The sequence below is a fragment of the Danio rerio genome, chromosome 9 (assembly GCF_052040795.2).
Source record: "Danio rerio strain M-AB ecotype USA chromosome 9, GRCz13ab, whole genome shotgun sequence".
NCBI classification, from domain to species: domain Eukaryota; kingdom Metazoa; phylum Chordata; class Actinopteri; order Cypriniformes; family Danionidae; genus Danio; species Danio rerio.
In genome coordinates, this window is record NC_141029.1 from 52,140,483 (window position 1) to 52,162,799 (window position 22,317).

At 35.9% G+C, this 22,317-nt stretch overlaps 1 protein-coding gene across 7 annotated transcripts in view; it reads left to right on the forward strand.

The window, feature by feature from the left end:
• Positions 1–22,317, forward strand: part of cobll1b (cordon-bleu WH2 repeat protein-like 1b) — a 155,775-nt gene that overhangs the window by 32,331 nt on the left and 101,127 nt on the right. Inside the window, exon 1 of one of the 7 annotated variants that reach the window (XM_087265856.1) lies at positions 12,753–13,065. The exons of 5 other annotated variants lie outside the window; for them this stretch is intronic. The gene's annotated coding sequence lies outside the window, so the exon portion shown is untranslated. Of the gene's footprint in view, positions 1–12,752; positions 13,066–22,317 lie in introns of those variants that run through there. One more of the 7 variants, XM_087265858.1, reaches the window with a different exon arrangement.

The window sequence follows — 22,317 nt, forward strand, 5'->3', positions numbered from 1 at the left end:
TTGGTTTCTCAAGTGTGACGCATTTGTTGGCACAACTGTGAGCTGTCAGTGTTGCGTGTTTGAGTTTGCTTGAATGCACATGTGCTTGCCTGCATTTACAAAGAACACTTGAGGAGAGACTTTGACATATAAATACAAATTGGACACTGGGGGTTTGGTGTTGTTAAAAGTTCTTGAATGTCTGTATTCTCCAACATTCATTTTTAGCTGAAACGTTGTGTTGTTTTAGCCAGTGTAGTCTGATTCATAAACACATTAGTCTTATGAACCGACTCTTTTTAATGACCAGGCCCCTGTCTATGCTTTGAGATTGTCTCCTCACATCATAAAAACACGCTGAACCTGCTGTGGGAACTGAAAGAGCTCTCAGTGTTCTTGGAGAAAGGCTCCACTGCAGACTTTTCCACCGTGTGTTTGGTTTTCTTTATTATGAGGGTCAATTCAGCCAACTGCATCAGAGACAGATTGGCTTTTAAATGCAATTGAACAAAGTGGTTTGCGTCATTCTTTTTATTTATTAATATAGATAATGAATTCATATTTATTATAAATCAATTTGTATTATTATTTTTATTCATTATTATTAATTTTTTTTAACTAGATAATTTAGTATTTTATAATAATTTACACTATGACAAAAGTCTTGTTGCCTATCCAAGTTTTAGGAACAACAAATAATAAGTTGACTTCTAGTTGATCATTTGGTATCAGAAGTGGTTTATATGAAAGGCAAAGGCCTCTAGATTACGCTTATTTTAACCAAATTAAGTATGATCATGCCTGGATTTTTTATTATTTCCTTAGGACAGTAAGACATTTCTTAGACAAAAGTCTTGTCACTTAACAGAAATAATGTCCAGTATAGAATATAAAGTCATGCTGCAGTGGAAACAGAACGAATATTGTGTCTGACTCCATCATGAGCTTGGAGGACTGCATCCATACATCTCTGCACTGACTCAAATCACTTAATAAAGTCATCTGGAATGGCAAAGAAAGCGTTCTTTCAGGACTCCCAGAGTTCATCAAGATTCTTTGTATTCATCTTCAATGCCTCCTCCATCTTACCCCAGACATGCTCAATAATGTTCATCTCTGGTGAATGGGCTGGCCAATCCTGGAGCACCTTGACCTTCTTTGCTTTCAGGAACTTTGATGTGGATGCTGAAGTATGAGAAGGAGCGCTATCCTGCTGAAGAATCTGCCCTCGGCTGTGGTTTGTAATGTAATGGGCAGCACAAATGTCTTGATACCTCAGGCTGTTGATGTTGCCATCCACTCTTGAGATCTCTTGCACACCCCATATTGAATGTAACCCCAAACCATGATTGTTCCTTCACCAAACTTGACTGATTTCTGTGAGCATTTTGGGTCCATGCGGATTCCAGTAGGTCTTCTGCAGTATTTGTGATGATTGGGATGCAGCTCAACAGATGATTTAACAGAACAATCGACCTTTTGCCACTTTACCAAATGATCAACTAGAAGTCAAGTTATTATTTGGTGCTCTTACAACTGGGAAGACAAGACTTTTTTTAAATACTTCAATAGCAGGGACATTTTTACAGTATTTCCTATATAACTTTTTCAAAGTCTTATTTCTTTTAATTCTGCTAAAATAAATTTGAAATTTTTTAAAAGCAATTTTTAAGGTCAAGATCATTACCCAACTTAATTCTGCACTTTAAATTGAATTTTAATGTTTGCACAGAAAAATGTAAATGTTTACATATTATTTTCTGTCATCATGGCAAAGACAAAATAAATATGTTATTAGAAATTATTTATTAAAACTTCAAAACTTTAAAGCTATAGTGAAAACAACTAAATTTGTTAGTTTGCTTTGAACAGTTTTGTTATTTATGTCAAGTTACATCATGACATAGAGTCCAGCATCACCAATAATCTGGTTTAAACCTGCTTCCACATTATATGATGATAAGACATATTGCTTTTACCCCAAATATATATAACAAAAGACGGATTCCCCCTTTGTCATTTTTCAATGTATGAAATACAGAAGTAAAATGTACTATATGAGGACAATGCATGAAATTAATGAAATACTGTGTATCTAGCCCTTGCAGAAAACACTCACTATCACCATAACTACAATTCTGCCACTTAACTGTTGTACATTTCCTATCAGGCACCTCACACACACACCAGTTCCGTATCACCACTGATTACTTGCACACAGCTGTAGCTCATGAACAATGATTGGTTGGACTATGTATACACCTCACATTCTCACACACATTGCTGAGTCTTGTTCCCCTGTATCTTTTTTAAGTGGTTGCCTTGCCGTTTTGTGATTTTGGATCTTTGCTTTGTTAATTGTTTTATGTTGTTTTGCTGCCTGTCCTGACCATTTGCCTGCTTTGCTGACTACGCTTTTGTATAGTGGTGGGCAAAGCATGGCTTCATGAAACACTGAAACAGTCGAAGCAAATGGGTCGCGGCTTTGAAACGATTTGAAACCCCACTGTACAGTGACACCTCGTGGTCATTTTTTATGTATTGCCCAAGAACAGCTTCAGCAAAGAAACAGTTAAGCCTCCTTTCCACTGCACACAACAAACGACAAGCGACAGACTGGAAGTCATTCATTTCCAATGAAGAGCAGTCCGGGAGCTATGTGGAGTTCCGATCATCTTCGTATGTGGAAAATTTGGATCCGATTTGAGCTGCGGATCCGTTAAAATATTTGAACTCCTGCGACTAGACCGTATGCGACCGGCCGATCGGATGTGATGTATTCCAGTGTTGTACCAGTAGGTCTGTGCACGCGAGATGAGAAATAGGAGTTTATTTGGTTATTTTTTTGAGTTATAAAATGTTTATACAAAATAAAAATATTTCTGTTAATAAAAGTAAGAAAGTAAAAAATATATGTATTTTGAATGTTGTTTCCACATTCCCTCCAATATTTTAGTGGTCTACAAGTTTCTAGTATTCATTCATTCATTAAACCATGTAAACGCACCAAGAACAAATGCTCTTGATTTTGCACCCCTTTATTTCGGACGCTGTGAGAATCAGCTTCTCTCCCATGGTGCACAACAACACTGAAAATACTGTGCGACTTCCACAAGGGGGCATATTCCGACAGTCGTGTACAAATGTCGAGTGCAGTGGAAAGGCGGCTTTACACAAATTAAAGGATTAAATCCTATGTTTCAGAGTTGAAGCTTCGAGTGATTAAGTGAAGTGGTGAGAGTTCCAGACTAGCATGCCACAATAATGGGTTTTAATCTGGGAAGATGCAGCTATAGACATTAGTTTTAAAATGCTCTGTTCTTGTAACGTGTTTTGTTTTAACATTGATCTGACATAAAATTAAACACTTTAAAAATAAATATGTTTTGTTTTGGTCATAAAAAGTAACATTATTAACTCTAGCCATTTGCAGCACAGTTAGTCTGTGCACATGCACGCATGGTTCATGAGGCTGCCTGAGATGTTTTTTTTTTTCGGACCCTGTCATACAAACGCAGATTATCCAGATCTCAAAATGCTTCTGAAATGGCCGATGCTTTGAATCACTTTAGTCATGTGACCTGGGTGTTTTGAATCACTTTAGTCATGTGACCTGGGTGTTTTGAATCACCCTAGTCACGTGACTTGTGTTTCGGATCATGCTTCAGCGCAGTGTTTCGAAACGCTTGCACTTCGGGATCTCGACGCTGTGTCGAAACATCAGTTTCACGTCAGTCATGCCTTTTTTTTTGGATTACCCTCATGTTACTGTTTGTTCCTGTTTGACCATTACCTGCCTGACTATTCTCTTTAATAAATCTGCATGTGGATCCTCAACTCTGTTGTACCCTTACTTGTTACACATTGTAAAGTTTAGAAATGTATTTTTACATTCCTGCTGTACCATAATTTGTACAATAAAATGAGCCTATTTCCAAGGAAGTGAAGTGTTCCTGTTCCCAGTTATAAAGTAATAAAGTCTGATAAAGTAATTACAGTAGAAAAGTCTGATTTTATACTGTATTCGCTTTTGGGTGTTTTGGAGCATTTAAGGAACAATTTTATTTATTTTTTTGCATGGTCCAGCATCACTAACAATCTTGTTTAATCCTGCTCCAACATTATATGGTGATGAAACATATTGTTATTTTCCCCCACATAAAAATGTATTAAAAAAAGATGGATTCCCTCTTTTTCATTTTTCAATGTAACATGAGAGGTATAAGAGTCCATCTGCTGCATTACTCAGATCAGAGTCATTCAGGGATTGACTTTCAGGCCAGCTTGTAATGGTCAAGAGTGTCGATCTTGCTGGAAAAATCTCTGACATTTATGCCCAGTGTCAGGTATTGTTTTTTCTTTATTTCATTAGAAGATGGCTGCTTTTTATAAAAAAAATTTTTGGTACAGTGTTCTTGTGAATTCCTCCTCATTTCATTCAAATCCAGTAACTATCAAATGAAATGAATCTGCCATTTAAGGCAGTTTTCGTAATGGAAATTTTTCCATGCAGGTTTAAAATCCCATAGAGAGATAATAAAATCAAAATTGCTGCTTTTATTATTTTTGCAGAAGGCTCAATGATATTATGCAGTGCCTGAAAATGATTTCCAGCTAGGTAGCTTCCAAGGTGACCATCTGCGTAATATAATTGCTCCTGTTGCAGCCATGATTCAGCAGCAACGTTCCTTAATTATTATACTGGAATAAGAGTATAGTTCCTAGCCATATCAGCCTAGAAAATAGCAACTTTTCATTTTCCGTCGGTCTTAGTACACAATATAACTATAGAAGAGTCAAGCTTAAAGTAGTAAAGAAAATTTGAAACTCAGATTCTTTTTGAGTTAGATGCTAATTGTATAATCCAATTCAATAGTCTATGCTAAGCTAAATATATTTCCACCAGATCGACTGAATGGTTCAGAAAATGGTAAAACTCAACTGTTTCACTCTAATGAAGTGTTTTTTAATAAACATTATATTTAACGTAAATGTGTATCTATGATTCAGCTTACAGATCTCCTCGCTCATGATGTAGAGCAGTGGTTTTTAATCCACCTCCTCGTGGCCCCCTTCTATATGCATATATCTTCAATGTTTCTTTTACTGCTTCCGAGATTTGTTTCATTTGCTCCGAAAACACACGGGGTGGCACAAGGCTATGCACGCGGCCCCCTTTAGTCTCATCTCATCTCAATTTGGTCCGCTTTTAAGAGGCCTGTTGCAGGGCAACAGACTTCCCTCTTCCCAGACACTGCCTCCAGCTTCTACGGGGGATCCAGAGGCGTTCCTAGGCCAGCCAAGAGACATAGCTCTACACGAGCTCCTCACGGGTGACAGAGCTCCTTACCATCTATAAGGGTGCGCCCTGCCACCCTGAGAAGGAAACTCATTTTGGCCACTAGTATCAGAGTTTTTGTCACCATAGGTGAGAGAAGGAACGTAGGTTGACGGGTAAATCGAGAGCTTTGCCTCTTGGCTCAGCTCCTTATTTACCACGATGGACTGGTACATCAACCACATTACTGCTGGCGCTGCACCAATCCGCCTGTCAATCTCACGTTCCATTCTTCCCTCACTCGTGAACAAAATCCCAAGATACTTGAACTCCTCCACCTGGAATAAGGACTTTCCTCTAACCTGGAGATGGCAAATCGCCTTTTTCCGGTGGAGCACAGAAACAAACCATCGTTATACAATAACTTGCCTAATTACTCTAACCTGCCTAGTTAACCTAGTTAAGCCTTTAAATGTCACTTTAAGCTGTAGAGAAGTGTCTTGAAAAATATCTAGTCAAATATTATTTACTGTCATCATGGCAAAGATAAAATAAATTAGTTATTAGGAATAAGTTATTAAAACTATTATGTTTAGAAATGTGCTGAAACAATCTTCCCTCCATTAAACAGAAATTGGTTTAAAAAAAAAAAAACAAACAGGGGCGCTAATAATTTAGGGGGGCTAATAATTCTGACTTCAACTGTATATTAATATAATATGTGGCATCCCAGTCAGCCCCTGCTGTGGGTTGATTTGACCCAAGAAGCTGGGTTGATGTGTTTGTGTGGTAGTAGGGTTGCATTGATTAAACTCTTAGCAATTATTACCCATAAAATAACCAAAGTTTGGGTTACATAGCACTACCCAAAAACTACCCAAGACTGTAAAAAAATAAATAAATAAATAACCCCCAAAAATTTATTTTAACCCACATTTGGGTAGAAAGAAATAACCCCGGATTTTTTAGAGTGTAGTATGCTTAAATTTTAAATCAATACACCTATATTGTATATCATGTGGATTTTAATGGTTATAGTTCTGTCCTTGCTAAGAACACACAGGGTGCCACTGGGCTATGAATATGGCTCTTTTAGTATGCTTTAATTTTAAATCAATACATCAATATTATATATTTTGGGGATTGTAAGCGTAATAATTCTGTACAATTATAAGAGAAGACGCTTCAATCCCAGTTTGTGGGCGTTAAATCAGGTTTATTTTGTACATTAATAAAACAATTATCCAAACAGCAGTGGATAATAACGTGTATCCTGTCACATGTGCTTTGCAAAATCAGTGCAAAAGCAAGTTAAACGCGTGCTCTGTGTCCGCTGTGTGTGTCTGTCTGTGCGTGAACTTTGTAATAACATTATGTGTGACTCATCCTTGCAGAAAGGCTTGAATTAAATCCATAACAAATACATCAAATAATCATTGGGACAGTTCTTACTGTAGTATTTCTCTCAAACGTTATCTGAGATCTGCTTTCTTCATGTCTGTCACTGTGCTGTTTATCTGATGCAGCCAAGGCGGAGATTCAGGCACACTCTGACAGGCATGTGGGATCGGTGGGCGGAGAGAACTAGCATTAAAGGCACAGGCCACAACAACAGCTACATAGTGTTTTAAGCAGAAAATCCAGTATTCTAAAAGGTATAATAAATAATTTGATGTTTGCCTTGAGTTGAAACTTTACAGACACTTTCTGGAGACACAAAAGACTCATCTTAAATCTCGAAAACAGCCTCCCCTCAAGTAGCATTTTGTATCAGTACAGTTAAATTGATAATATTACTAAATAATTTGCCTAAAAAAAGGAAAACATGGCATTCATTGCTTAACCTCGAGCTTCAGACGCAAACACTGTTGCAGATCTGTGTTGTGAAGTCTAGAATTTGGCCGCCCTGTGACTTTTAGACGCTACTGTGTGTGTGATTGGCTAAGAGGGAAAACACTCGCTGGTGTATCTCTGGCAAGTGTGTGTCTCTACTGACAATGTCTCTTTGTCTTAGAAGAAAGGATTCAGTGTAATCGTTTTAATTATGACTCCAGGGGAAATACTTCCCTCCTTTACTTTTATGTAAATGTTGGCTCTTCTGCTAATAAGAGGCTCTTAAACCTTTTATATCCAGTATGTTCCTGCATATCTCAGCAAACGACAAGGTTAGTGGATTTGGATTTCGCAGTACTCAAAGTAAGCTGAGCGTTTAATTTCAGTCTACTTATCTTGTAAGTGGTACAACATATTCCTGTTATTCTGTTTAGTACAGTTTTCCCTGTGGCGTTGCTTATCTCTAAGAGGAATTTTTAAAATAACACGATATCAATAAATCAGAAGTAGTGCTGTACACATAATAAAATCATGATGAAAACTTGGCTTTACAGCAATAAAACAAAAGTTGAGGAACAAAACTTATATCACAGAGTTAATGAAAAGTTATTTACTATAGGTTATTAAACTGTGTAAATGTTATTGTGGAATGTTTTATGATTTTAAATTAATTTAACAAGCTTTTTAATTAATACTAATAGTAATTTGATTTATTTTTAGTTCTTTTATATTTGCCCTATAGTTATTATGTTAGATTTTTTTTTTGGTGTAATTTACATTTGCCAAATATTGAATTCCATATTTTAATCCTTTATATACAGTAGACCCCTAAGAAAGCCAAGCATTTAATTCCATACTTACTTTTCTTGTAAATAGTGCAATAAAATTTGAGTAGAAATAAATAACATAAACATTACAAAACATAAACAACAAAAACAATTTCATGCCATAAATTTGTTCACGATCTCCAGCAATCTAACAGTTGCAGATTGCTGGAGAACTACAAATCTGCCACTGATATGAACAACAAATCCCATGATGCACAACTCACACACCAATTCCAGTTCTCTCCTTGATTGCCAACACACAGCTGAAGTTTATAAAGACCAGGACTATAAATGCACCTCACTCAAACACACACATTGCTGAGTCTTGTTTTCTGTAACAGTTCTGAAAGTTCTTTTGTCTTGTCTAATCTTGCTATGTTTTGAACCTTTTCCTTGTTTTCTCGTGTATGTTGTTTTGCCACCTGTATCGACCAGTTTGTAGTGGTGGGCAAAGCGAGGGTTCTTGAAACACTAAAACAATTGAAAGCAAATGTGTCGAAGCTTTAAAAAGTTTCGAAACCCGTCTCTACAGTGACACCTAGTGGTAATTTTCTATGTATTGCTCTGGGACAGCTTTAGCAATGGAATATATTAAACCCCACGTTGTGTAGAGGCTTCAAGTGATATGGTGAAGCGGTGAGCATTCCAGACTAGCATGCAGAGATAATGGGTTGGAATCCAGGAGGAAGCTAAAGATGTTAGTATTTAAATGCTCTTTTCTTGTAACATGTTTCGTTTTAACATTGGACTGACATATGAATGCTTTATGAATAAATCTGTCTTGTTTTGGTCATAAAAAAGTAACGTTATTAAAATACATCAAGTCATAATTTCAGAGTATTTATAAAAGTCGGGATTCAACCTGGGCCATTTGCAGCACACTTACCGTGTGCTCACACACGGTCCACTAGGCTACATGAGATTTTTTTTTGACCCTGTCAGTCACACACAGATTCGCCAGGTCTCAAAACGCTTCTGAAATGACCGATGCTTTCAATCTATTTAGTCACGTGACCTGGTGTTTCAAAACACTTTAGTCACATGACCTGGGTGTTTCTATCCACCTTAGTCTTGTGACCTGGGTGTTTTAGATCGTGCTTCGGTGCAGTGTTTTGAAACACTTGCACTTCGGGATCTCGACACTGTCAAAACGTCAGTTTCTCGTCAGTCATCCCTACCAGTTTGATTCTGACTACGACTTTGGATTACCTTCATGTACTGTACCTGTTTGGTCCTGTTTGACCAATGCCTGCTTGACTAAGCTATTCCCTTGTTACTAATTACTTTCTGATTTTAATTTGCATTACAATAATTAATTTTAGTTAACTCTAATTATATAAATTATTATATAATTATAAAATTATTAAAATCATATTAATTACAATTATTAAGTTAGGGTATGGGTGCAACAACACAAACCAAAAAAAAAAGTCAAAGTCAAATCCACATATGTATGGAAACCTAAAGGAATGATTTAATATTATACCAAGTATTGTGGCATCCCTATTATAGTAAATTATTCAAGTAGTATTAGGGTATGGTAATGTTAAATTTTCGTTAAAAAAAATATTGGATTTCAGTTTAGCCAGGCATTGAATTCAATATTTTAATTAATTATTTATACAGCAGTCCTCTAAAGAAAGCCAAGCATTTATTTCCAGTCTATTTACCTTTCTTGTAATTAGTATAAAATAATGCAATAAAACAATTTGAGGGAAGAAAAAAAACTCACTTCAAATAAACAATTTGCACTACAATTATTAATAATAGTTTTTAATAGTGCCATTTAATTATTAAGTTTGGATATTAGAAAATAAAATGATTAAGTTAGGGTATACGATAGGGGTGCAACATTACAGACTTCTCATGATTCGATCGATTGATTTTTGGTTTTAGGTCATGGTTTCAGTACTCTTCGTTTTGTGATATGTACAGTAAAAAAAAAAGCAAAAAACATGATAAAACCCCTACAAGCAAGACACAATACAAAATGAATACGGTATAGCAAAAAATGTATTTCAGGTAATGTACCTAACAGTAGATTTCACTTACATAAAAATAACATTATCAAATATAACACTGAGTATACCTTTTATACTATTCGCTGTATAAAATAAATAAATTTTAAACTATTACTAACCATTACTGAGCTGTTGTCTTGCCTGGGTTCACAACAGGAAGGCACAGGATTGCAGGATTATTAAATCACGCAGATTTATTAACAATCACTTACATGGATGAATACAGGAAGAACATGGGGTGAAAGCAGACATCAACTGAAGAGAGAATACTGGACAACGAATAAACTAAATGAAGGAGTTTAAATACACAGGAGATGATGAACTGATTACATACAGGGGTGCGACTCAGGTGGAGGTGATGAACATAATGACATGGCGGGAACAGGAACAAAGGAACACAGTGAAGGTCACATTTTTTGTTTGATTAATAAGAAAAACAGTAATATATGAAAATATATGAGGTTTTTATTATTTCACTATCACAAGTAGTTGTAAAACTAGCTACAGACAGCACCTCTGGCATCAACAGGGCGTTTGCACTCACAGAACTGCCGCTCACTGGATATTTTATGTTTTTCAGATCATTCTCTGTAAACCCTAGAGATGGTTGTGTGTGAAAATCCCGGTAGATCAGCAGTTTCTGAAATACTCAGACCAGCACATCTGGCACCAACAACCATGCCACGTTCAAAGTCACTTAAATCCCCTTACTTCCCCATTCTGATGCTCGCTTTGAACTGCAGCAGATCGTCTGGACCATGGCTGTTTCTTAATATGCGATCTTGCGTTTTTGCGTTCTCGTGTTCTCGTGTAACATCATCAGCTGATTAAGTTCATTTTTAAAGCTTAAGACCGCAAGAATGGAGGACGCGTGAAAATTCCTGGATACGTTCTTGATATCGAGGATGCGCCGATGCAGACTTGAACACAGATCTCGCTCTAGAAGTCCCAGAAGTCATTGCGACTGGAGGTGGGAAGCGCAGCATTTTCTATAGGTTAATTATTAAAGTTCAGAGATATCCCTAAATGAAACGGTGATATATGAACTAGAGCTGCACGATTCTGGCTAAAATGAGAATCGCTATTTTTTTGCTTTTAAATAAAGATCACGATTTTCTCACGGTTCTGTAGATGTAAAATAAAGGTATGGTAAAAACAAACATATGGCACAACATTGATAATAATATTATGTGTAGGTCTACTGGTTTCCAGAAATAATTCTATTCTACTTATAATAATTCTGATGTTGAATTATTATGCTTGAGATTTATGCTTGCAATCTGTCATATTAGACAGTTTTAAATCAGACATTTGCAAATATCAGATTATATTCAACAATATATAGGCTAGAGTAGTTATACTGACATTGTAAACATTTATTTTCATGCACAACTGTGTTCGCTATGAAAGAAAAAACATATCAAATGCTTGTCGTAATCACAACTCTAAAATGTGATATGATCATTTAAATAAAGTGCACACTTTCTGTTTCATTTTGACTGCTAAGTGCTGTTCATACTTCGCGCGCGGCTCCCAAACGATCACTCTGTGCCACAAACTGAATATTATTTACAACTGTATTACCTGTTACTCGCAACATATGCAGGTTCTGTTCACTAAAGTAGACGGCCGCGCGTCTATCATCAAGTAGAGAGCGCGCGCGCGCCTTCTCTGTGACAACAGCTCACGGTCAGCAGCTCAAGTCACGTGTGATTTCCCAATCGCGAAAACATCATTATATTAAGACAAAAATGACATTTTTAGATGAATTATACCTTATAAATACAGTATGTGACTCATTCAACATCATTTGGAGGTCAATGTCACTGAGCAACGTGTGTGAAACAATGAAAAGACTCGAGCAGCCACCCTTTCTTCTCTCCTGAACTTTAAAATATGATTGGCAGAATCGTAGAAATGCTGGATTAAGATTATCTAGGGGGTCGAATCGAGATCGCGAACTTTTAACTGTTAATTGTGCAGCTCTAGAATGAACACATTTAGGGTGTTTATTTGCTGAAATTGGTATTAAAATCGTACAAATATAAATTGTGTTTATATTGTGCAACATATATTTGTAAAGTCTTTATGCATACCATATATTGTGAAAGGGGAAAAACAATAAATCATTGTATGAGTGCTGTAATGTTTAAAAAGTTTTCCAATAAAAACGCGTGAAGGTCATGTGACTATCAGGAAAAACGCAGCATCTCATTTCTCATGGGACGCGTTCTCTGTTCTCGTGGTCTCCCGAGTTCTTCCGAGGTAACTTGGCAAGAACGGTGTTCACAAGAACGCAAGTCTGTTCTCTGCGTTCTTGGAATTCGAGAAACAGCCCATGTCTACATGCCTAGTTGCTGCCACGTGATTGGCTGATTAGGACTTTGCGTTAACCAACAAATGGACAGGTGTACCTAATAAAGTGGCCGGTGAGTGTAATTTCACAAGATATCGCTATTTGGAAAGAATTAATGATTCATTTACATTGATTGGGATGATTTCTAGGGTAGTGCATCTGCATAAAAGGAGAATCGTGTCATCCATATTATAGAAGATTAGGGTAGAATTTATTTAGATTTTTAGATTTTAGATTTACCAGATATTAAATTCAATACTTTAATCCTTTATACAGTCGTCCTCTAAAGCAAGCCAAGCATTTATTTCCAGTGAATGTTCTTATCTTGTAAGTGGTTCACAATATTCCTGCGAGTCTGTGATCTGAACTGTTTCCCTGTGGCGTTGCTTATCTAAATGCTTGGCAGATGTTTTGACCGCTCTCTGTAGACAAGGAGATGTTTGGTCGGTCTTGACTTTTCCGTATCTGGGAATGTGGAGGTCGGGACATTTGTGAACCCGGAGAGACGCGTGGGTGAAATGGAAGAGTGAAAGTTCGTCATTCAGTACATTGACCTTTCAGCGTGACCTGTAGAGGACTGGGTCGTTTACGGGACGCATATGGATCACCCATTGGGTTTTAAATCCCAATTTGAGCATTACATCTCTATTGTGGCAGGTCTCCCTCTTGTGCTCGTCATGGGAGAACTGTTTCTGTGTGGACCGTGAATGCTGTTCAGTTCCGTCAGACTTCATTACCTTTGCTTTCTGCCTACGTCTCGTTGGCTTCCTGGTAAGATGTACTTTAGATTTTTTACAGTGGTTTTTGGTTACCTTTAATGAGGTGGTTATGTTTCTCACACAGTCATCAAAGAATTGACTTGCAATGTTTCTTAGATCAGTTGGATTGCTGATGCTTTTGCTTCAAGGATTGGGTTTTACGTTGGACTTTGAGTGGTGACCCAGATTAGAACTTGTATTGCATGTATTCCACCACAGATTCCACATATATTTTCCCTCCTGTTTGAATGTCGATGTAAAACCAATACCATTCTATTTTAATTTCATTTCATTTCATTTTATTTAATTTTATCAGTTGGTTTAATTATTTAATCAATTGGTGAAACTGCATTATTTTTAGTAAGATAAATTATATTTTTTACAAATGTATTTAATTTAGTTTTAATTTTGTAAATTAATTCATTTACTTTTATTATTGAACATTTGGTTAGTTTGGCTTTTTTGCTATTCTTTAAATGTTATTTGTTTATTTATTAATTGATTTATTTATTCAACTATTTATTTATTTATTTATTTATTTATTTATTTATTTATTTATTCATTTATTTATGCATTTATTTATTTGTTCATTTATTTATGTATGTATTTATTTATTTATTTATTCATTCATACATTTATTTATTTATGCATTAATTAATTAATTAATTCATTCATTCATTTATTTATTTATGCATTTATTTATTTATTCATTTATTTATTTGTTTATTCATTCATTCATCTATTTTTGCATTTATTTATTTATGCTTTATTTATTTATTCATTCATTTATCTATTAATGTATTTATTTATTTATGCTTTGTTTATTTATTCATTCATTTGTCTATTTATGCATTTATTTATTTATTCATTCATTTCTATATTTATTTATTTATTCATTTCATGTTTAGCTGCAATATTGCATTGTTTCAATTACAATTTTTATTATATTTCATTATTTTTATTAAATATACAAGATTCATGACATTCTTTATTTATTTTAATTAGTTTAAAGTATATATTGTCTTGCTGTTTAAATGATTTAATACACCATTAATTATTATATAAAACAACTAACTAAAATACTATAAAGATACACTATATCATAGTATTTGTGAGTAAACACCATGCTCTATCTTACCAGTGGTTTGCATAACTGCAATAGAAGACATACTCACATTTCTGACACACTAATCAAATTATATTAAAATTAACATATAACAAGTTTAACCATATCAGAAAGCTCTATTTATTTCCAAGAGTAAATTGTTAATTATAATGTTATCAATTTAATTTGATTAGTATAGTGGTGTCAGACTGTGTATAAGCATAGGTCAAGGAAAATATATTGTTTTACTTCAAATAATAGGGCTCGCAAAAGAGGAAGTGATTCACAAACAGAGTCACGGTTATTTTCTTCACTCTCCTTCCCCCAATCTCATCTTCCTCTATCTTCCCATCCCACAATGCTTTGGGAGTAATGGCCTTTCCAGAGCTTCTCTAAACAGCTTGTGTTTACTGTGAGCGACCTCTCTTACTGTATTACCAGCTGTGGCCCTGGATCTGTGTTTTGTCTGTCCGCAGGGAATATGCCCGTCAAACAACCCTCTCCAATCCAAGCCACTTCCTGTGCATTACATCCAGCCCCTTCACTGCTTGATGTCTAATGTAAACTTTGGGAGCTTATAGAATTGCTTTCCATTAAATCTCATTGTTATGTAGAAGACAGCACGAGCAGCTCATACTTATTGGAAGTACATATGTTTCTTTGCACGTTTCAGATGACAAATCCACTAGAAGGCGCTATCTACATTTTGTGAGTGTAAAATATGTTGCTCTGGGTATGTTTCATTGCATGTTTCAGATGAAAAATCCACTAGAGGGCGCTGTCTACATTTTTGTGAGTGTAAAATATGTTGCTCTGGGTATGTTTCATTGCATGTTTCAGATGAAAAATCCACTAGAGGGCTCTGTCTACATTTTTGTGAGTGTAAAATATTTTGCTCTGGGTATGTTTTATTGCATGTTTCAGATGAAAAATCCACTAGAGGGCGCTGTCTACATTTTTTTGAAAAGTAAAATACGTTGTTCTAGGTATGTTTCATTGCACGTTTCAGATGACAAATCCACTAGAGGGCACTGTCTACATTTTTGCAAGCGTAAAATATGTTGTTCTGGGTATGCTTGGTTGCGTGTTTCTGATGACAAATCCACTAGTGGGTGCCGTTTACATTTTAGCAAAAATAAATAGTGTATTCAGAGTATATTTTGTTGCATGTTTCAGATTACAAATCCTTTTGAGGGGTATGAAACGCAAGTATTTTTAAGGTATGTTTTGTTGCATGTTTAAGATGACAAATTTACTAGAGGGAGCTGTTTACATTTTAGTGAACATGAATACGTTGTTCGGGGAATATTTCGTTGCACGTTTCAGATGGCAAATCCACTAGAGGGCCCTGTGTACATTTTTGCGAATGCAAAATATGTTGTTCTGGGTATATATTATTGCACGTTTCAGATGAAACGTTCACTAGCGGGCGCTGTCTACATTTTTGTAAAAATATAATATATTGTTTGAGGTATGTGTCATTGTACGTTTCAGATTACAAATCCACTAGAGGGCCCTGTCTACATTTTTCCGTATGCAAAATATGTTGTTCTGGGTATATATCATTGTATGTTTCAGTATGTTTCATTTTTGTAAAAATACAAATACATTGTTCGGGGTAAGTTTTGTTGCATGTTTCAGATGACAAAGCCACTAGAGGGCGCCGTCTACGTTTTAGAAAACATACATATGCTGTATAGGGTTAATTTTGTTGCACAGTTCAGATGACAAATCCACTAGAGGGCACTGTCTACATTTTTTTGAAATGTAAAATATGTTCTTTGGGGTATGTTTAATTGCACAATTCAAATGACAAATCCACTAGAGGGCACTGTCTACATTTTTGCAAACATAAATATGTTTTTCAGGGTATGTTTAGTTGCATGTTTCTGATGACAAATCCACTAGAGGGCACTGTCTACATTTTTGCAAACATAAATATGTTTTTCAGGGTATGTTTAGTTGCATGTTTCTGATGACAAATCCACTAGAGGGCGCTGTCTACATTTTTTAAATAATAAACTATGTTGTTCTGAGTGTGTTTCGTTGTTCGTTTCAAATGAAAAATCCACCAGAGGGTGCTGCTTACAATTTTGCAAGCATAAAATACGTTGTTCAGGATGTTTCACTGCACGATTCAGATGGCAAATTCACAAAAAAGCGACTACAAAAGGCTACATTTTTGCAAATGTAAAATACGTCCTAGGTATGTTTTATTGCTTGTTTCAGATGGCAAATGCACTAGTTACCGCAATCTATTTTTTATCGAACATTAAATATGTTGTTTTGGGTACGTTTCGTTGCACGTTTCAGATGGCAAATTCACTAGAGGTTACTATCTACATTTTTACAAACATAAAATATGTTGTTCTGGGCGTGTTTCATTGCACATTTCAAATGACAAATCCATTAGAAGATGCTGTCTACATTTTTTAAAGCATAAAATACGGTGTTCTGGGTATGTTTTGTTGCATGTTTTAGATGACAAATCTATTAGAAGGCACTGTCTACTTTTTTTGAAGTGTAAAATACATTGTTCTGAGTATGTCTCATTGCATGCTTCAGATGGCAAATCCACTAGAGGACACTGTCTAGAGGGCATTTTTTGTAAAATGTAAAATTATTTGCTCCAGGTACGTTTCATATTCACATTTTAGATGACAAATCCACTAGAGGGTGCTGCAATTAATATAGCAATAAAAAATGAACACTCGAAAATCTACAAAAGTTAAAAATAGACACCCAAACACACACAGAAATGTGACTTGTAAGCAAAGAGGGCCAGAGGGTTAAGTAATCTTATTGGCCAGTTAAACACCTGTCAGAGTAATTGACAGTTCATTCTGCTGCAGTGACTGCTGATAAATCAGGAAGGAAAGTGAGTGAGTGATTAATATGTCTTAACAAACTTTTTACTTTTTAAAATGGCTTTTCCAAGTACTGGGTCTCGGCTGGATTGGTATTGGCTCTGTAAAACATATGCCAGAATAGTTGGTGGTTCATTCTGCTGTGACAACCCCTGATAAATAAAGGAGCTTAGCCTAAAATATAAATGAATTAATGTAATGGCTTAGGTAATGGCATTAAGATGAAATTTTATGCATTGAGATGATAGTTTACTACCTTACTATGCAGAATTATATTATCTGTTGCATTATTGCATGTAATTGCAAATAATTCTAGCCGCTTATCATTTTATTCTTTTTTTAAATTGAAAATATTTATTTGTATTATTAATAAAATTTTTAACATTTATTATTATTATTATATTTTTCAATTTAATTCATAACAAATTACATTAATAACCAAAGTTATATTACTTAAACACATTATACACATTAGAGCTGCACAATTAATCGTTAAAAGATCGCAATCTCGATTCGACCCCCTTGACCACAGCTGTCAAACTCAGTTCCAAAAGGGCCGCAGCTCTGCACAGTTTAGGTCCAACCCTAATTAAACACGCCTGATCAAACTAATTGAGTCCTTCAGGCTTGTTTGAAACCTACAGGTAAGTGTGTTGGAGCAGGGTTGGAACTAAACTGTGCAGGGCTTCGGCCCTCCAGGAATTGAGTTTGACATCCCTGCCCTAGACGATCTTAATCCAGCATTTCTACGATTCTGTCAATCATATTTTCAAGTCCAGAAGAGAAGAAAAGGCGGCTGCACGAGTCTTTTCATTGTTTCACACACGTTGCTCAGTGACATTGACACCTCCAAATGATGTTGAATGAGTCACATACTGAATTTATAAGGTATAATTCACCTAATAATGTCAAAATCACACGTGACTTGAGCTGCTGACTGTAAGCTGTTATAGAGAGGGCCCGCGCTCTCTACTTAATAATAGACGTGCAGCCGTCTACTTTAGTGAACAGAACCTGCAAATGTTGTGAGTAACAGGTAATACAGTTGTAAATAATATTCAGTTTGTGGCACAGAGTGATCGTTTGGGAGCCGCGCGGGAAGTATGAACAGCACTTAGCAGTCAAAATGAAACAGAAAGTGTGCACTTCATTTAAATGATCATATCACATTATAAAGTAACAACAAGCATTTGATATGGTTTTTCTTTCATAGCGAACACAGTTGTGCATGAAAATAAATGTTTACAATGTCAGTATAACTACTCTAGCCTATATATTGTTGAATATAATCTGATAATGGGAAATGTCTGATTTACCAGTGAATAAATTTGTCTAATATAACAGATTTCAAGCATAAATCTCTCATAATAATTCAACATCAGAATTATTATAAGTAGAATAGAATTATTTCTGGAAACCAGTAGACCTACACATAATATTATTATCAATGTTGTGCCATATGTTTGTTTTGTCATACCTTTATTTTACATCTACAGAATTGTGAGAAAATCGTGATCTCTATATAAAAGCAAAAAAAATCGTGATTCTCATTTTAGCCAGAATCGTGCAGCTCTAATACACATTTTCTCCGGGACGCTATGGTTTTAAATAAAACTTTCACTATGCGCTTTTGTTTCTTTAGTCCACATAATGCTTTCCTTCATGATCATCACACCTTTTCGGCAGATCTGCAGGATGAAGCTGTCAGCGGTGAGCATTTTTAGCATTCCCGCTGTTTTTATAAGGGCAAAGGAAAACTGGCACAAGCGACATCTCTCTATGTGCTGGAGCAGAATGAAAAATGAAGAGATCGAGAAACCCTTTCCTGTGTTTGTGCTCTGTTGATCGCTCACTAACACTGTGTAAGTGTGAGGAAAGTGCAGAATCACGCTAAACTGTGATCTGAAGGTCAGTGGCTCTTCCTGCCTTTCTAATGTGGCGCTTCAGTAGAGCATGCCGAATAAAGCTTTCCACCGGCCAAACAATGATTCTGCCTTCACTGAGCTCTGTAAACTAAGACAGGACGGGGTTCTTTCAGGATTATGGATCAGGTTTGAGCATGCATATGCTGCGTGACTGAGGCGGTAATCTCTTAAAGCATATGATTGGAATTTCTGGGGCCTCACCCTTTGTCCACTTTCCATAACTGATTATTTCAGGCAGTAGGATACTCTTAACCTGCTGAAATCCCCCCTGCGCTGTGAATGAAAACTGAATCTTTGGTCACACTTTACAACAAGGTTCATTAGTTAATGTTAATTAATGCCTTTACTAACTTGAACAAACAATGAACAATACATTTACTACTGTATTTGTTCATGTCAATAAACGTTAGTTAATGAAAATACAGTTGTTCATTGTTAGTTCATGTTAACTCATGGTGCATTAACTAATGTTAACAAGCATGGACTTGGATGTTAATAATGCATTAGTAAATGTTCAATTATGATTAATAAATGCTGTTGTTCATGATTAGTTCATGTTAGTAAATGCATTAACTAATGAACCTTATTGTAAAGTGTTACCAAATCTTTTATATGAGATGCATTTCAACATCAGGCATGCACATATTATTATGTTTATTAATGTGCAATATTGTGAGATCTGAAATGCAGATTTATAGTAAAATGCTTTGCATGTCTTAATTTTGCACCTACTGATCGCTTTTTTTGGTAAATAAAATTAAAAAAAAGAACAATAAAAGTAGTAGCAGTAGAATGCAAAAGTACGGTGGCCGGGAAGTAGAGGTGTGAACCTATACTGGTCTCACGGTTCGGTTCGGTTACGATTGTCATGCCATCGATTCGGTTCAATTTGATATCTCGGTGCATCACGGTGCATTGACGATGCTTTCCATATACAGTGTTATATTTTAGGGGGGAGGCTATAACATGCTGTCTGTATAAACACAAAGACACACAGCAACACACTGTCTCATATTCAAACACATTCACAAACATAGACAGCATCAAACAAACAAACACACACACGCACACACACAATCAAACACACTTGAGCCCTTGCAACAGGGAGAGCTCGCGCTGAGCGGAGCAGAAAAACGGAAAAAATAAGCACGTTTCTGACGGTCCCTTACAGAGAGCTCCTCTCAGCGCGAGCTCTGCCGGCTAAAGTAAACGCAGACTGCAAGGGCTTAAACGGGCTTAAACGGAGCAGTGCTCGTAATGTCGAGCGAAAAAAAAAAGACAGCTGTGAAACATGACCAGCTTTGTCTTTCTCTAGGAAACACACATTAGATCTTTTTAGGGTAAGCGTTTTTTGATTTAATGCCATTATTGAGCATGTCTGGGGTAAGATGAAGCAGGCATTGAAGATGAATCCAAAGAATCCTGATGAACTCTGAGAGTCCTGCAAGAACGCTTTCTTTGTCATTCCAGATGACTTTATTAATCAGTGATTTGAGTCAGTGCAGAGATGTATGGATGCAGTCCTCCAAGCTCATGATGGAGTCAGACACAATATTCATTCTGTTTCCACTGCAGCATGACTTTATATTCTATACTGGACATTATTTCTGTTAAGTGACAAGACTTTTGCCTAAGCAGAGTCAGACTGCACTGTCCTAATGAAATAATTTAAAATCAAGCCATGATCATATTGTATTTTGGTAAAATAAACGTAATCTAGAGGCCTTTGCCTTTCATATAAGCCACTTCTGATACCAAATGATCAACTAGAAGTCAAGCTATTATCTGTTGTTCCTAAAACTTGGATAAGTGACAAGACTTTTGTCAGGTATAGTGTACAAATGTATATATTTATAACTTTCTGTATATAGCTACTTTGTGCAATATAATATAAAATAAATATTATATTATATATAAATATTGTAGGGGCGAAACAGTGGTACAGTAGGTAGTGCTGTCGCCTCACAGCAAAAAGGTCGCTGTGTCGCTGGTTCAAGCCCCGACTGGTTCAGTTGGCGTTTCTGTGTGGAGTTTGCATGTTCTCCCTGTGTTCGTGTGGGTTTCCTCCGGGTGCTCCGGTTTCCCCAACAGTCCAAAGACATGCGGTACAGGTAAATTGGGTAGGCTAAATTGTCCGTAGTGTATGAGTGTGTGGATGTTTCCCAGAGTTGGGTTGCGGCTGGAAGGGCATTCGCTGCGTAAAAACTTGCTGGATAAGTTGGCGGTTCATTCCACTGTGGCGACCCCGGATTAATAAAGGGACTAAGCCGACAACAAAATATATGAATAAATGAATAAATATTGTACAAAATAAAAAGCAATGTAAACCTCAATATGATTAGATTTTTTATTTTATTTTTTTTGCAGAAAATGAAAATCCAGTTATTTACTCTTTTATTATTTTTATTTTTTTATTATTACTTTCTATTATTTAATCAGCTTAAAATCATACAGTATATATAACAAGCATTCTATTTTAATAATTTACAACAGCTTTTTCTTTATTAAATGACAACCACTGTTGTTTTGAGAGCGGATTTGGAGCTGAGAACTGGCAGAATGGCTAAACAACTGTTTTATATATTGAGTCAGTTTATTTCATTTAGTGAAATCTGGAGATTCAGTGCTACAATCTGCTTCTTCCTACTCAACAGTCGGGTTTGGCATCATTGCAGCTTCTGTTTGTGAACACGTCTCGTGATAAAGAGATGAATCTGCTAGACAGATGAACACACGAGCCACAGCTGTAAGATTCGGTTCTCATTATTACATCATTTGACGGGATTCGGCAAGTCAGACTAATTAGGCAAGTCATTTAGCAACAGTGTTTTGTTCTGTAGACAATCAAAAAACAAATCTAATGGGAGCTAATTATATGAGCTTATATATCCTTATCTTATAGTATATGTTAGTTATTCATAATTTTTTTTTAATAAGAAGAAAATCCAGATTGAATATATTATTGTCTGCTTTAATAGAGCATGACCTGGAAAATCATGAAGTCCAATATGACCTAATGTAATGCTTTAGCTCCTTTTTTAGCTCCAAAAGAAGTAAAAAATAATAAATGACAACAATAATACCTTTGAATTGTTAAGTATATAAACTGGCGTCATGGTGGCGCAGTGGGTATCGCGATCGCCTCATCATTCCGATGTGGTAACCCCAGATTAATAAAGGAACTAAGCCGAAAAGAAAATGAATGAATGAAGGATATAAACTATGTGTCTTTCCTGCAGCTTTATTTTGACACTAGATTTCTTTAGAGGTGTGAACCTATACTGGTCTCACGGTTCGGTTCGGTTACGATTATCATGCCTTCGATTCGGTTCAATTCGATATCTCGGTGCATCACGGTGCATTGACGA